At 37.4% G+C, this 11705-nt stretch overlaps 1 pseudogene; it reads left to right on the top strand.

Moving 5' to 3' along the window:
• Window positions 1-677: 677 nt before the first annotated feature.
• Window positions 678-11705, top strand: part of LOC122144248 — a 30633-nt pseudogene continuing 19605 nt past the window's right edge.

The raw sequence follows: 11705 nt of genomic DNA on the forward strand, positions 1-11705 counted from the left end.
GGACTTACCGTGGGATTTTTCATTCATCAGCTATGTAACAAGGATACCACCTGTTCGACGTGGAATGAAATTCTAAACGTGTTGCGTTGTACAGACGTGTAGTTTCATATTAGATCGATAATGTAATCAATTCGGAATCTTGTATTCAGATTAGTGGGAATTTATAATGTGTTTACCTTTTGCTAAAAGTAGGCCATTTAGTTATGAACAACTAACACTGTTGTCAGCTTGCATTTTAATTCTAGAAAGCTCACAAAAAGTAGCGTTTTCCGTATTATTAAGGAAACTACTTAGACCAGTATTCCAGATTCGTTGCCTAGTCAGTTCAGCTGATGATTTAATAACAGCTCTGCGTCACCCTTTGGAACCCTGATCAGTGTGTGTACAGTGTGTGTTTACACTGTCAGTCTCTGTCAGGACTCTTAGCTGGACACAAAACCTCAAGGACTCCGCAAAAACAATTCATTTACTTATTGACAACTTACAAAAGCAAGTGTAGCCTAGGGACAGTAAAATGCTTAGAATTACCTCACTCGCTTCATGCCTGAGTTCTGTGAAGTATTGTATCATGAAAAGCCTTTGTTGTCATTGAGAATCTGAATCACACAGTGCCCTGTTCCTCACAGGGCAATAATCCACAGTGACTAGCAACGCTGTGATATGGGGAACGTTTAGAGATGGCGAGACAGAGGAATAAAGTGAGTGGGTTAAAAGGGACAGATGCCAGCAATGTTGAACAATGCGCAGCATTTGTACATTTCTTAGTTATATTTTTTTTTGTCTCATGACTTTTCTAAGAGTGTATTCATCACTGTGTTTGTAGTTGTGGTGAGGAGAAGGCGAACCAACGCTTCTGGAGAGAGGGGACTTCTCCACACACTGGAGGGGATATTCTTAAGTAGCACCACACCAGAGAGGGTGCTGCTCTCCCGGCCCGTCGCTCCAGGCTGCGCTGGGAGCTAGACATGGTTGTTCATGATAGTGTGCCTAGAGAGGTAATACAATCGGTTATTATTCACACATGCAAATTTGGCTGGTCAACTCTGTAGAACCAAAAAAAAAAAAACTAGTATTCGATGAGGCCTTTGTTAACAGGTCAACATCAAAGTGGATGCTATTTACTTGGTCTTACTGTGCTTATTAAGTTATTGGTTGCAAAGAAAAATGTTTTTCATCAAAATGTAATTTGTGATCTGCCTTCGCAAGCTGACATCATCAGCTGTGATAAGTCTTAGAAAAAGTATACAATGATTTAAGAGGGATAGGTCACCCTTATAAATAAATACTCATGGACACTTCTCAACCACAGTCAACTCAAAACCTGTTTAACTTTAAATTAACCATCTAATTCAGGTTTATTTGTATAGCTTTTTACTCACAAATCATTGCAAAGCAACTTTACAGAAAAATAGTTTCTACAATATTTAGTAGTAGCTTATCAGTGGTGACTGTCAGTTCATTTGCATGCGGCAGAAATGTTCGGAAAAATCAATAAAAGACATAAACAAACAGACGGTTAACACTATTAACAGCAATTAGGCAATCAAACCTATAGAAAAATGTGGTAGTTCTGTATGTTGTTCCCCTGAGCTAGCATCATCTGAGGTCCTCTGAGGTTGGCATCATCTCTTCTCAGGTGTTCTGATCCAGACTGGAGCTTTGTGTAAATCCTAGCCACCACACAGTGATGTAAACCTGCGGGCAAAACAGAGAAACAAATAGAGACATAATTAAGTGTTGGCTGCTGTTCCAGCTCCAAGTAAAATAATTAGTTTTGATCCCAAGTTAAAGAATAATAATGTGCATACTTGATCAGATAAACTGCAGTCCAAAATTATGAGATGCATTATTTGGAATGCTTCTACCAAAGAGTGTGTGTCTTTAATTCAGATTTAAACAGAGAAAGTGTGTCTGAACCCCGAACATTTTGTAACTGATATGGAACTTAATAGGTAGCCAGTGCAGAGACTGTAAAATTGGGGTAATATGATCATATTTTCTTGACCTGGTAAGGAATCTTACAATAGTCCAGTCTTGAGGTCATGAATGCATGAACTAGCTTTTCTGCATAAATGACATGTTACGTTTGCATTTTACTTTTAGGCAAACTATCCTTAAATAAAAAAAAAATAACTGAGATGGGATCATTAACATTTGGATACATGGAAGTGCTCTCAAGGGTGAATGTGACCCGTAGCCTACACAACATGATAAAAAAGTTTTTCTTTTGTGTTGTTGGATATTTGTTTCAAGAGAAACTGCTGAAAATGTTTCGCTGTTCACATTGATTTTCATACTTTTTGGCTCGTAAGACTGCTTCCATATAGGCTAAAGGTCGTTCACACCAAGAATGGTAACTATAATGATAACTATAACTAAAGTTTTAATAATTGTTCTAATTCTGTGAGATATGTAAGTCAACAACACAACTATAATGATGACTACACAGAGGAACAATATTGTTGCAGTGTTTCAGAATGATTATTTTTAGTTGATGAATGATAAAAATGTTGACAGCCAATCAGAATCCACCTGACTTTAAAACATGCAAGCATTTAAAATGATAGATGACAAAACTGCTGCACATGCTCGTAATAAACAAATCTATATGACCAACTGAAGCCCAGTGATGGATTACTATTGAAATGATAGGATTTCATCTGCAGAAATGTTGTTCCAAGAAGAAATTGTTGAATAAAGTATTTTTATTTTTTATTTCTTTGTGCACCAAAAGTATTCTCGTAGCTTCATAACATAACAGTAGAACTACTTTACCGATGTCCTTGCTACCTTTCTGGGCCTTGAACGTGTCAGTTGTGTTGCCGTCTGTGCAGGGTTAGAAAGCACTCGGATTTCATCAAAAATATCTTCGTTTGTGTTCCAAAGATGAACAAAGGTTTTAAGGGTTTGGAATGACATGAGGGTGAGTAATTAATGACAGAATTTTCATCTTTGGGTGAACTATCCCTTCAAGGTATTTCTGCTGCAAGTATGACAAAGCAGCTTGTTCTAAATAGAGTTTAGAAATATTTAATTAACTAAATAAGTGCAAGAATTGTTCATTCTTGAATAAAAACAATTATTATTGAGAGCGGAAAAAGAAATATGATTTCAGTACACATCTTGATTTTGCGTTAAGTTATATTATTTTAATATAATTAAATGAAATAATTAAGTCATCCCGTGGCCCACTTGGAAGTGTACTAATCGCCCCTAGTTGGCACCGGCCCCTTGGTGGAAAACCATTGCTTTAAACAAAAGGTTGTGAAAAGACTATTGACTATTGTATCTCATACATTTGTCATTATTATTGCAATCCAGAAGTGTCTGAATTTATATACTATATTTAGGGGACAAGTCTATAGCTTTGGCGGCTGCCGTGGAAACAGAACCAGACATCATCAGTAGTGACTGAGGCCTGTTTTGGAGGCCGGTTCTTAGCCGAACAACGTGTTGTTGTTTTTGTGGCTGCTGGCTCCGCCCCACAGTGGAGTCGTGACAGAAGATGGAGGAGTGCACATGTGGGAGAAAAATGCTGACGGCCAGTGTGGCCTATCAGGACTCTCTCTGTTATCCCTAACCCCACCCCTGTGGGTGTGCGCCGACTCAGTGGCCACACCCTCTCAGGCGGGTGAAGATCTGGGTTGGCGTGTGGGGGATCAGCACACTCTGGCTCTTTCAGCCAAGCATGAAGTCTGGGCTTGGGGCGGGGTGCCAGCTGGGCCTGAACACTTCAACGTTTCCTGTCTGGAAGCCCCAGAAGGTAGAGCACCTTGCTGGAAGGCATGTGTTGCAGGTGGCCTGTGGAGCTGCTCACAGCCTGGTTCTGGTGCGCTGTCTTCCCCCTCCACAAGAGCCTCGGAAACAAGACAAGTGCGGTCCAGCCACTAATACTATACACTATGACAGACAAAGAGGATCACGCTATTATCTCTGACGGACATCACTGTCCACTCTGAGCTAGACAGCGGTGAGGCCAAGTCTGCATTCGAGGGCAGCCCAGATCAGAGCTCTCCTAAAGAACTTGGCCCATCCATGCCAGCTCAGATCCCAAAATCACCCACCTCCAGCACAAACCCTGAATTTACTCTTCCTCCTGAGAGCACACCTGCCTCTGAACCCCAAAATCAGGTTCCTAGACAAGAACTTGTAGAACCAGCCATAGAAGACTCGGCAGAGCCTGAAGCTCCAGCCACAAATGGAGAGGTTTGTGTCGAAGCCTTAGAGACCAACACCCCTGAGTCGGACTCAGCTGTGCAGAGCCACAGGGGGAAGTCCTCCCCCATATCCCGGCTGAGCAGGCAGTGAAGGCCTACCTTAAGAGACTTTCTGATCATGCCCTGGCAGAGCACACCACCAAGACTCCCAGCACGCTTCCTTCTGCTCAGGTTAGTCTTAAACACAATGTCCAGCAAGCATTGCTGATAAATGAACACCAGTTTTTGTTGGATTTATATACATGGATTGTAACTTTCTATATATTTAATTGGAACTTTTCACTTTATAAAAAATAGTGCAGTCGTTTTTGAGAATTTAGTCTAAATATATTAATAATAAAACACCAAAAACTAAGATCAACAATTATAACGGATTATTTGTAGAAAAAAATATAGTCAAAGGGTAATTTCAAATAACATTTTTATATTTTAATACATTTTTAGTCAAAGGGAAATGTAATGTCACTTGATCCTTAAGAAACCATTCTAATATGCTGTTTTGGTTCTGAAAAACATTTCTTCTAATATTATTATTGTTCAATTCTAATTCAAGTTTATTTGTATAGCTTTTTTTATGATAATAAATCGTTGCAAAGCAACTTTACAGAAAAATTACGCTTCTACAATATTTAGTAGTGGCTTAAAAAGTATTGTCCCAGTTAAAATGCTTATGCTTTCTGCTTAATATTTTGAAAAACAATTATACATTTTTTTCAGTATTCCTTAATGAATAGAAAGATCAAAACAACAGGTTTTGTAACATTATAAACACCTTTACTCTCATTTTGAATCAATTTAATGCATTTTTGCCTTAAAAAAAATCTTACTGACCCCAAACACTGAACAGCAGTGTATGCTATGATGCCTAAAATCATCAATTTTTTTTTTAGCATTTAAAGGACTGAATTTAGTTTTTTTTTTTTTTTTTTTGTATTTTTTATTTATTTAGGTTAAATATTTAATGCATCTTCACAGAATAAATGTATAATTCTTTAAAAAAAAACTTAATGATCCCACGTTTTTGAACCGAAGTGTATATATTTGTATATCTGTTTCCAACTTGAATGTAAACAGTTAACTGTTAGCTTCGTTGACATGCTAAAACCCTGTTTGAGAAGTTGACATCTTCACCTGTAAATAAATATTATAGTTAGATTTTTTGTTTATTTAGTTAAAATCACTATCCTGCCATCACTAACCACACTAGTTGACTATTCCAAGCCATCATGAATAAAACTGTTTAAATGGGTTTCTGGAATGAACAAGTCTAGTTCCTCATATCTTTCTTATCATAGCTGTCCAGTGACCATGCTGGGATCGCTTCACCTCTGACCCCTTGATCCCGGCTTTCGCCCAGTCTCGTGACTCCAATGGCCCGCTACAAGTAAACAACTTCGGTGGTGTCCTCTGTGCCTCTATGTGGGGGAACGCAGTAGTCCATCCACATTACGGAAGCCTCTCTCTCTGAGAAAAGTGATTGGTTACTGGGTAAATGTATTTTTCTAGTTTTTATACACAATTTGATTACATGTTTGTTACATCTGCTTAAGCATCAAACCAGTAGATTTTCTATATAATGTATGTCATTTTCACTCTTAGCATTTTTTTTTTGGGGAAGAATAATGATCCAGCTGTGATGTATGTTTGACCAAATTACCTTTGTGCCCAGGTTCCGTGTGAGAGGGCCGTGGAGCTTAGTAGAGAGAGAGACTCCGTCAGGAGGGAGCCCATGCAGGGGAAGAAAAGCCTGAGCCTGGGGGGGGACATCCGAGAGGGAGGAAGTGGAGCTCAGCCGTCATCTGTCCCCGCCTGGGCCTGCTCTCTCCAGGGCACACCGCGTTCTCCCTTCTCTTACACCTAGTGCCTGCCATCTCCGTAGAAGTCCACATGGGCATGTGTGTGTCTGGCTTCTGAGTTTTCATTAAGCATGGACTGGTTGGATGAGCATCTTGCAGAGTTTGGAGTTTTTGCCTCTCTCATCCGGCCAGCCTGTTGCACGCTTGGTGTTTCTGCTGCAGAGGCTATGAATAACTAACGCACTCCATTCCCTTTTTTGTGACAAATTTCATAAATATTTCAAAGAAAATGGTCTGCTTTTTTTAATCATTTGAGTGTAGAGTGTCATATGCTGCCGCTTAAGACGCATAAGAACCAGAGGAAATTACTGCTATGAATCTATTCTTTTTTAGCTGAATATGTGCCGCTTAATCATAATCCTGTACAGTGTGTGTTAAGACTTGATGCATTTAGTTCAAAGTAAAAACCCTGCAAATCACTGCCTGGATAATTTTTGAGCATTGAGATGTGTTTGTTGTTAATGGTATGGTTGCTGTGAGCAATGGCTCTTCAAATTTTGTACCCGATGGCACTTATGGGCAGGTTTCCTATGTGCTGTTGCCATGGTTACAGAGTATTGCAGAGTTTGAGGTGAAGAATGCCATCCAGTGCAACAACTGAAGGTATTTTTTTGTAGTTGCAGTTGTAAAAAGTTTTAGATTTAGAGGGTAGATTTTACATGACACACTCTAAATGTTGCAAAAAAAGAAGCTGGCAAATTTGTTATTTTCTATTTTAGAATTAATCCTGTTTGAAATTTCTATTCATCAAACATCATCCTGTATAATGTGTATCACAGGTTTCCTACAAAAAATATTAAGCGGCTCAACTGTTTTAATATTGATAATAATAAGAAATGTTTCCTGAGCACCAAATCAGCATAATGGGGCAGTTTCTGAAGGATCATGTGACACTGAAGACTGGAATAATGGCTTTGCCATACATGACAGTAATAAATTATATTTAAAATATATTCCAAATACTAAAAGTATTGCTCAATAACATTTTACAATATTACTTTTGTTTACATTTCTGAACAACAAAATAATCATAGTGAGACTTCATGAGAGAATACAAAATCTTACAAACCAGGATATTTTAAGACTATATATATATATATATACTGTACTACTGTGTGTGTATATGTATTGTTTTTTTTGTTTTTGTTTTTTTTAATATTTTTTCACATGACAGTAATCATTGATTTTGGGTGAAAATGTGTATAAATGTCAAGAACAAAATGTAAAAATGAAAAAAAAAAAAAAAAACTAAATTTTTTTTTCATTTTAATAGTTAAATATGCAATTTCTTAATGTTTTTAGCTTGTGTTTGCAGGGAGAAGCTCTGATTATAAGGTCATGTGTTGAAATGCTGTGGGATTCAACTTTTTAGTAGAAAAGTAGTCCTGGTTTCTAGTTGACAAACAGGTTTTAGATGCATGAATAATATATTTCCCTCTTTTAATATCGTAATCAAAACAAGTTCAAGTCTCCAGTGTGTCAGAAACTCTCTCTGACTCCAGTGATTTGCATGCATTCAAAATGATTTACATTTAGTTTGCTGAGTTAGGGTGTGATGTGAGGACTTTTTAAAGTCTCTCTGGTTGAGCCTGGTGTGTTTGTCTAAGTTAATATAATAAGCTGGAGAGCTTAATGCACAGGCTAGAGAAGACTATGGTGGCCCGCTACCTGCAACACACACACCTTTTCTCATCTCCTCACACCCCCCACCAGTTGTGACAGATGGACCCCAGTGGGGCTGGAAAACATAACTCAGCAGCCGGCAACAGTCTGTGTGTTTTGTTTGTGTATACACCTGGCCATACTGTGTCTATATGTGTGTGTGTTGTGTAGTGTATTTGCAGAGAGAGTTGAATTGTAGTTAGCCCAGATCTGTGGGTCTGCGTCTGTGCTGTTAAATGATTGCGATTCGCAGAATTTTTCCCCAGTGTACCAGATATTGTTTGTGTTTATATGGCAGAACTGCCACTAATGCATATTTCAATGAGGGAGAAACTGCCTTGAGTTGCAGTTTCTTATGATCTGTCATTTGTTGTCTTAGTTTTGGATGTGGACTGTGTTCTGCCTCTAGTTATTGATGTACAAATTTCTTTGAATGTTGTTTTGAGGTGAAATTCATTTGTTTAGCCGATTCCTCAATTGTCTCCGCGTCTTTTGCGGAGACGAGACAGAGAGCCCCAGTGCACCGCACATCCCGCTTGCTTTCAGGAGGCATTCCTGAGGCCGATGCCCACATGCCTCATTTGGCAGACAAGAACGTGTGGATGGAGCTGGTGTAAATGGCAAGAAGGGCATACCTTGACATGGAGACCTCCTTTCCAAGGGCAGAATCCTCCCATCAACAGAGTGGCTCCAGTCCTGATCCTGCAGACTCTTTCCCTAACCGCTCATGAGTTAAGCATAAGATTCCAGGGCTTAAATTATAATGTGGTCTGCTAAAATGAGGGACAGACTCATTAGGTGCATTACAGAGGAACATAATGTGGTGATTCTTTTCTCTTTCTTTCAGGACGCAGGCTCTGTCTGTTGTAACGAGTCTGAATGGTAAGAGTACGTGTGAGTGTGGCTGCAGGTGCTCATCACTCTCTCGCTATGGGCATGAAATCACAGGGTGTGATTACAGCTTCACCATGCATATCGCGGTCGGATGTTCTCTTGAGCGGTGAAATTTGAGTCAGTAATTAGTATTATTCCTCCTGTTAAATGATGTGTGTGGGTGTATGGCAGGTGTTGTCTCAGAGTGGTCGCAACAACTTCTGGACAGCTGGGACACATGGAATCCCCCTACCACCCTTCCTCACTTAACCACGTTACGAGTATATACACATATGTGCATAAAAACAGAAAAATTATCATGAGGGAGAATAAAAATGCACCTGCCTTTTTGGAAATGGTTTAAAAAGGGTTGGAAAATTTAAAATATACTCTGGAAAAGAGCGAAAAAACTAATATTAAACAAAAAAAAAAAAAAAAAAAAAATAACTAATTAATAATACTACTAAAATAATAAGTTAAATATATATTTTTTCCATGTTTATATTTCTATGTATTCAAATATATATTTTCTACCACTACCATTTCTAAAGAGTTTAAGAAGTTACTAAGACAATTGTATTAGCAATGTTGCGATAGAATTATTGATAAACAATTTTACAAAAATTAGAAATTTTTACAAAAGATTAATTTAGATAAAAATGTGTGTACATTTTGAACTTTTTTTTTCAGTCAGAAAAGAAATCCTGAAAAATATGTATCATAGTTTTATACAAAAAAGTATAAACAGCATATTTACTGATTTCATGTGATGTAATTTGACACTGAATAAATACGTGGATGTAATGGCTGCTGAAAATGCAGGTTTGTCATGACATGGAAATACATATTCATTTTAATATTCATTTCCTAGTAAAATAGAAATCAGTTCTTTTAATTTGTAATAATCTTTCATTATTGCTGTTTTTACTGTATTTTGAGCAAATAAAATGCAAACCTGGGTGGACATTAATTTTACCAAACCCCTCTGAGCAGTGGTATGGTTAAAAATTTATGTTATTTATATAACCAAGTTTTCCATTACCGTTTATTTCATTGAATTTGTGTATACATTTGTAATCTAACCATTCTATATAACACTATAAAAAAATATTTTTTACTTACATGAATGTATAGAATTACGTTTTTCAGCTTGCTTTTAACTATAGCCTCTTTTTAATTATATAACAGATTAACACTTTTTTACATTTTGCATAATGCCATTTTTAGAATTAAGAAAAAACGCATAGTACTTATAAATTTATTTTTCCATTTTGATGTTGAGGAGGTTTTGTTAGTTGGCTGCCCCGGATTGACTGAAAAATCCTTCTCGTGCACTGATCCCTTAAAACCGTGAATCACTCATGCTAACCGTTTTCGATTCAGCGTTGTCATTAAGCTATGATTACAAAATGGAGAAGGACAATGTAATATCTTTCATGATGGCCACTGAAAATTGTATATCGACAAGGAGTAAATGAATAATAATAAACAATCCAACAATTCATTACCGAAAGGATATTGTTTGATGCCTGATGATGAATACACACCGAGTACACACAATGGATCATTTAAAAGTGTGGCAACACGCATAAGTACATGTTAGAATTAAATCATTAGTAGTCAGTGGTTCCACGGTTTTTAGTGGATTTAAAGGGATAGTCCCGCGCCAAAAATAAAAATTATGTCATTAATCACTCACCATCGATGTTGTTCAAAACTAAGTAAGAGTTTAAGACCATACGTTCATCTTAGGTAAAAATTAAGATATTTATGCTTTATTTGCTGCGTTTCGGAGACTTGGTCGAGTCTTTGAGTAAGTAACCTTGCTGTTTTATGGAGAGAGCACAAGAGAAGCTCTTGGATTCACTCATCAAAGTATCTTGATCGCTGTATTCTGACCAGAATGAAACAAAGGTTGTAGCTAGGTTTGGAACCAACAATGAGGGTGTGTAATGAAGATGACAGAATATTTATTTTTGTGGGTGAAAATATCCCTTTAAGTTACTTTCTGTTGCCAAAATTAGCGTTGACCACATTCTGATTCCTGACTGGTTTTACTTTGTCCTCTTTTGTATTTCATGGCTAATCAGATGGGATTCGTATGTTATGTGTGGTGATATTGGGGCGGTTTTGGGGGCACGCCGCACCTCTTTATGGGATAGGCATGGAGACTTGTATCAGCACGACATCCTGTACGTCACAGTGGGCAACTGTGGATGCACAAGCATAGTGATGGTATGCAAAGTACTGAGGGGAGAGCACGCAAGAAACAGCGAGAGGACGACACCCAGACGGCAGTTGCTGCTGCCCTTTTGTATGAATGTGAGCAAGCCTTTTGCATCATAATCATCATCATCATCATTATTTCAAATTTCTGTTGTATAATAAACATTAGTCAGTCATCACTAGATAATGTTGAATACTGTGGTGCTCTGAATCCTGTACATTGTTTCTGTATTATTTATATGACTTGTAACAACACTTTTCATTGTGTGTGTGTGTGTGTGTGTTTGTGGTAGTTGGGCTATGTAAGCAGTGTGTGCGCAGGAGGACGGACATGTGCGGCACTGACGGATCGTAATGTAATGGGTTTTATTGCCAGTCTGCATGGTAGGCTGACATGAGAGGAAGGAAATATTACTGTAAACTCAACAATATCAATAGTCTTCACCATGGCCTGGCGGCTGGGTATGACAGTGTGTGATGATAACTTGTTTTTGTACTCTGATTTTAGACTGTCATTAGCATATTTCCATTTACAGCCCTGAGCAGAGGCTGAAGTGTGGTGTTCAATTAGCAAGACTAATTGGAGAGTGAAACAGCGAGATCATTTAGAGTTCTAATGTATACAACAGGGTTGTTGTTAACTGAAACTGATACTAAAAATATTAAAAAAAAAAAAAGTTAAAGCTAAAATATTATAAATATAATTTTTATAAAAAATAAATATCTAAAATAACTAAGTAAAATTAATCTCATAAATAGTATAATAAATAATATATAGAAATAAAAAAATGTCAAAAACCACAACTAAATCATTTTAAATAAAATTAAAGTGTAAGTATAAAAATAAAATTTAATTCAACCTTAATGCATG

The sequence above is a fragment of the Cyprinus carpio genome, unplaced genomic scaffold, assembly GCF_018340385.1.
Source record: "Cyprinus carpio isolate SPL01 unplaced genomic scaffold, ASM1834038v1 S000006625, whole genome shotgun sequence".
Taxonomy (NCBI): domain Eukaryota; kingdom Metazoa; phylum Chordata; class Actinopteri; order Cypriniformes; family Cyprinidae; genus Cyprinus; species Cyprinus carpio.